General features: G+C 38.0%; 1 long non-coding RNA gene across 1 annotated transcript; it reads left to right on the top strand.

Moving 5' to 3' along the window:
- Nucleotides 1-1,578: 1,578 nt before the first annotated feature.
- LOC116877677 lies at nucleotides 1,579-5,736 on the top strand. The gene is made up of 4 exons (XR_004384691.1): nucleotides 1,579-1,792; nucleotides 2,302-2,429; nucleotides 5,332-5,364; nucleotides 5,652-5,736. It is a non-coding gene; the product is annotated as an uncharacterized LOC116877677 (long non-coding RNA).
- Nucleotides 5,737-5,999: the final 263 nt, after the last annotated feature.

Here is a 5,999-nt window from a genome sequence, read left to right as displayed (position 1 = left end):
TAAATAGTAAATATGAACATTTGGTGCCCCAGATTTGTTAACAAAAGCAAATGTAACAATAGTCTTTGGTTGCATATTTGAAAGGCAAATAAATATACCACCACTATATTCAATATATAAAATATACAGAGGAATGAGATATTGTTATCACCCAAAGAGAACAGTATTGGCGATCACCAGTAATGCTAAGTACTGGGAACTGTGATAAATGCCATGTTATTCATTATATTTCAAAAATCCTTTGTAAATGCATAGACATTCTAAGGATATAATGACAGGTTACTGAAGGCCAAACTTCCTTAATATCAGGATTAGCTTTAGCTGCTCCTATCTGATGGTGTGTGAGATCTGAGACTCCTGGGGCCTAGAAGGCCTCATGTGTAAAGTGTCTTGAGCCAGGTTAGAATGAGATGCTCTCTAAACCCTCCAAGTGTGAATGGCCCTGGGGCTTAGGAAAATCCGATGACCCAGGCCCTTTAGAGAGTCTTCATCATTGTTCTTGGTGAATTTTCACAGGGAGTAATCACCAGAAAAAGAAGATCAATCACTGTCCAGTACTTAGAAAATCTAAGTAGGATTCACAATAACTGCTTTAAACAATGCAATGCCTCATTGAATTAAAAAAAAAAAAAAGTGAGAGAAATCACTCATACTCCAGTGAAGTAGTCATTCCACAAAAAGGGCAGGAGAGACAGAGCGGAAGTTTGGTAGCAGTTGGTGTTGATAATCACGGGCTCCTTTGATTATGTATGTTTCATCGTATAGAAACTATACACCACTTCACCAATATTTTGTAGCCATATGTATTATTGGTATGTTCTTGAAAAGAATGATACCTCTTTGATTTCTAAACTGCATTTGGAAGGAAGTAAGCATATCCTTCTGGTATTTTGTAATTACACTGACTCTTAGCTCACACTAAAACAAAATTCAGTGTGGTTCAGCTAAAGCTGACTCATACCTAAACAGCTCAAACAACTATTAAAAAAAAGGGAAATTTGATTTTGAAACTGTCACAAACTTCTTAACTGGAAGACGTCCAAGTGGACAGCTATCTCTTTAAGAACCAGGCTATTTGTGTTCTCTGTAGGCAAAAACCTTCATGTTTGAATTAAGTTCACTGATTTTTATCCTGGTTGCCCTCTACAGTGACTTCCCATTAAGTTGGATTACTTGCATTTTATTTATACCCATTCTTTACCTGGAAAGCACATGAGTGGAGGGTGCGTGGCTGGCTCAGTCAGTAGAGCATGTGACTCTTGATCTCTGGGTTCTGAGTTCAAGCCCCATGTTGGGTGCAGAGATTACTTTAAAAAAAGAAAAAAAGCATATGAGTGGAACTGAACTTGGATCACACAGAATTAACACAGAAAATAAATTCAGTAGCTCTTTCTTAAAAAGATGAATTAAAAACCTGTGTAATTGTTTTCATCCAATAGAAGTTTAAATCAGAAATCACTGTAATTTTAATGTTCAATTCGTTTTACTTTCAAAAAGAATAAACCAGGATATTTGCCCTTTGGTCATAACTATTTCATGTTCTAACACTTACATTTCTACACTTTCTCTTTTCCTGTTTTTCTTTTAATCTCTATTATTTAATTCTGGAAGGTGCTAATCTCGAAGGGAGGGTTCCTGATATTTTTCAGTGGTATCCTTGAAGGGCATCATCCCCACTGGCTCTGACCTTTATGGATCAGATGGCATCCAGAAAATCAGAATCTTAAATGCATTCTGGAACCTGGGAATGGAGGCCTGCAGTTGGCATGGGAGTGGCCTGTGAGATGATTTGGTAAGTAACCAAACCAGCCATGCTGTGAACCTCAGGATGCCATGCCAGTCAGCAGGCTATACCAATAGGGCACCCATTATAGAATGATGTTGATGCCAAGCCCAAAATTTAGCCAAACTTCGACATCCTTGACATCATTAGTAAATTTCCTACATTCAGTCTGATATCACCCAAAACATTGTCACAACCTACTTTGTGATTCTAAGTAAATTGGTTCAACTCATGTCCTGTCAACTCATGTACAAAAGTGGTGACAGCATCCAGTACCTTCCCTGCTGATAATTCTCATTGACTCTTCATGTTCTGAACTTTCTAGAATTCAATCTAGCAATAGCTAGAAATAGTCATCCTGCATGCCTCACTGCCAAGTCAAATATAAGATGACAATCTAAACTCTGTTTCCTCAAAAGATGGCTCTTTCAGCCCTTGTTTTTACTTTTGATGAGAGGACCCAGATTTTCTCATACAGTGCCCACCCCGCATCTGAGTTTTGCTTCATTTGGTTTCAGTTATTCACTGTTAACCACAGTCTGGAAGCAGATGATCCTCCTCCTGACATACGCTCGCTCAGAAGGTTATTAGTAGACTAACACTACGTCACGATGTCTATGTCTTCTACCTCACTGCATCTCCTCTGGTAGGCTTTTTATTCTCTCACATCATCATAAGAGGAGGAAGAAGAAGGGTGGATACAATATTGTACAGTATGATATTTTGAGAGAAAACACATTCACGTAACTTTTGTTACAGTTTATTGTTATAATTGTTTTATCATTAGTCATTGTTAATCTCATACTGCATTTAATTCTATAAATTAAACTTTATCATAGGTATGTATGTATAGGAAAAAAAAATGTAATATATGTAGGGTTTGATAGTATCTGTGGTTTCAGGCATCCACTGGACATCTTGAAACGATCTCCAGGAGATAAGGGGGACTACTGTATGCCTTTTATGGCTGTACCATTTGCTTTTCAAATAATAATTTCTGGTTTTTGTCTTTCAAAAAAAAAATGACAATTACAATTTAACCAAGCATTTGGGATGTCTGGTTGGCTCTAACTCTTGATCTCAGCTCAGGTCTTGATCTCAAGGTTGTGAGTTGGAATCTACTTCAAAAATAATAATAATAATAAAAATAGTAATTATTATTATTCAGCCAGTATTTCACTTTATAGATTAAATAGAAGAAATCTTCAAGATTTTTCTCTACTTATTTAATCTTTCAATGTAGAATAGCTATCAATTTTTTTCTTTTTTCAGGATGCCAAACTCAGGAAGAATCAGTAAGAAAGAGTAATTATTGATATTGTAAAAAGAAAAAAAGTGTATTGCCAAGATTATTGACCAAAAATGTGACTTCAAACAACCTCATTTTAACAATATTATCTAGAAATGCATCATTCTTGATTTAAACTAAGTATTCGTAAGAGTTCTGAGTTCACAGTGGGCATTAAATAGAACTCCCACTTAAATTTCATCTAAAACTTACAATTTTATTATAAAGTTACATTTATTTGAATTAGCTGAGAAACCTTAAATCTTATTGGTTAATATTTCAAGATTATTCCTGTTTTTAAAATTGTATTACGTTGGATATAGAGTCATCATTCTGAGTGAACTTCAAAGTCCTTTTGACCCTAAAATTCCATCCATACCTTTTTGAGAAAGATGAAAGTAATACATTTTAGTATTTTTTCATTAGCCAAACGTCAAATTTATAAAATTGTCAAATGTCATAAAATAATGAAATATTAACATAATTTATGTTATGTTTAACTAACTTTAAGATTTATTTATTTGTTTATTTATTTGACAGACAGAGGTTACAAGTAGGCAGAGAGGCAGGCAGAGAGAGAGAGGAGGAAGCAGGCTCCCCGCTGAGCAGAGAGCCTGACTCGGGGCTCGATCCCAGGACCCTGGAATCACAACCCGAGCCAAAGGCAGAGGCTTTAACCCACTGAGCCACCCAGGTGCCCCTAAATTACAGATTATATATCCAAAAATTGTACATATCAATAAAATGTTTCCATGCTTTTATAGCCAAATGGATTAGATGAAGTGTACATACTTATAATATTTGCCTATTTCTGAAAAAGCCTATATTTGTTTCTCCCAAATAATTAAGAACCCAGGGTGGCCTGGATCAGACCAATGGGTCAAAAGAAAGGGCTAGGCAAATTTGTTGACTGTCCATAGTTCTCATGTAATGAGAATGAAAATGGGCTGAATGTTCAAGCATGTCTACTCTGTAGCCAGACTGCCCGGGTTTAAATCCTAGCTCTTTTATTCATAGCTATGTGACCTTGGGCAAGTGGTTTAACAACTCTGGTCTGAGTTATCTCCACTTTCAAATGAGAATGCTAATAAAAATGATGGATACTTCATAAGGTTGTTGTAAGGATTAAAAAATTAATATGTATATGTTCCTTTAAGACTTAGTAAGAACTCAAGAAATGAGTTTTCTTTCTGGAACACATTCAACAATCTATTGATTGCCCATAGCATGCAGGAAAATTTGCTAGAGGCAGCAAAGATCCATAGGGTAGTAGAAAATTCTAGAAATGGGGATGGAAGAATTCTAATCTCTAATCCACTTCAACAAATGATGTTGTTCTCCAGGTGAGTCTCAAGTTCTGTGTGGGCACCCAGAAATACCACAATAAATGAGATTTAGTCCCCTTCCTAATGAAACACAGAGCCATTAGGTAGGGAACAGATAGACCTGAATAAAACTTCCATAGTCCAGTGTGGCACACTGAACAGTCACAGGCACTAACGGTGCTGGGACACTTCTGAGGGAGTGATCATTTTTAATTGGGGCAAGAACAGTGAGAGAAGGAAAAGCACCTAAGTTGAACCATAAGGAGTCAGAGTTTGCCAGGTACACAGGTGGACCTGGTTGGTGCCAAGAGGCCAGGCAAAGGCACAGCATGAATAAAGGCAAGATTTTTTAAAAAGCCTTTGGTGTATTTTGCAAGTTCTACTAGAATATAAGGTGTACGCTTCTCTCAGAGAGGTTAGAACTCCCACTGGCAGTTTGTGGGGTCCAGGTTGCAAAGGCCTCCCATGCCTTGCTGGGACTTCAGGCTTCACTGCAGAGGCAGCAGAGAACCAGTGCAGGCTTACAAGAAGAGGAATGATTTGCTCCAAGGCAATTCTGAAGGCAGGATGGAGAAAGGATTGAAGGGAGAAGGGAGAGAAACTGGAGGCAGAGACCAGTTGGATGGCCATGTTGTGGTCCAGGGAAGAGAGCTAGAGTAAGATGCGGGGAGGGGGATGAGATGGAGGGGCATGTTAAAAAGATGAAAGATACTTCTGGAGACAAACTGCCAAGACTGGTAACCTGGTTGCAGTGGGGGTGGTAGGAGTGGTAAGAGGAGTAAGGTGGGTCCAGGCATGACTCTCAAGTTCCTTACTGGAGCAACTGGACCAAGAGTAAGAGGAGGAGGAAGGGAAGAATAAGAACAGGTTTATGGAAGGAAGAAAGTGAGTTTAATTTCTGATATATTTTCCTTCTGCTTTTCCTCATCCCATAGGTTACTGGCTTAGACTAAAGCACAGCTGAAGAGGTGAGTTGTTTTTAGCAACTTTCCACTTCTTTCCTTTAACCAGTAACAGAAGCTTGAGAATGACTTCATGAGCCTCAGATAATTCAAGTGATGGACTGAAAAAGAGCAGAGCTACAGAGAAGCTGCATTTAGCGTAATTTATGTACTTCTAGCCTCCTAAAATTTAGATCAAATAAAATCATTTCAATGGTTTCTCATGTTTGAGATACTAAGTATTCGATGTGGTAAGAAATATGAAAGATGTAAACGAGTATAAAGTACACTTACTGTTACAAATTTCCTTTCAGGCAAGTTTTACTGAGAATGTTTTTCCCATGTGAGATACCTCAGCATCACTTCCTGGAGCCTCCTTTCAAGAGCCTCCAACTGAACAGGTCTGAGGTGGAGGGAGGCTTCATTCTAACGAGCACCCCAGGTGATTTTCAGGTAAGTGGCCCTCACACCTTGAGAACCACCTTGTTTGAAGCTGTTCTTCTTTGCAATTCTGCCAAACCCCAGGTCATTGACAAAAGTTAATGGGGCTCAGTGAGGTTGACACTGGAGTTCTCCTGGTAAGGTGACTCGTACATATATACGTGAGAACTTACAAGAAACTCCCACTACACGAGATTTTGTAACAACACTTTTATTAAAAA

Source organism: Lontra canadensis, unplaced genomic scaffold (genome assembly GCF_010015895.1).
Source record: "Lontra canadensis isolate GAN:19392208 unplaced genomic scaffold, GSC_riverotter_1.0 scaffold1, whole genome shotgun sequence".
In the NCBI taxonomy this organism is placed as follows: domain Eukaryota; kingdom Metazoa; phylum Chordata; class Mammalia; order Carnivora; family Mustelidae; genus Lontra; species Lontra canadensis.
The sequence above is the reverse complement of the archived record's forward strand: the minus strand, read 5'-3'. Positions and strand labels throughout refer to the sequence as shown.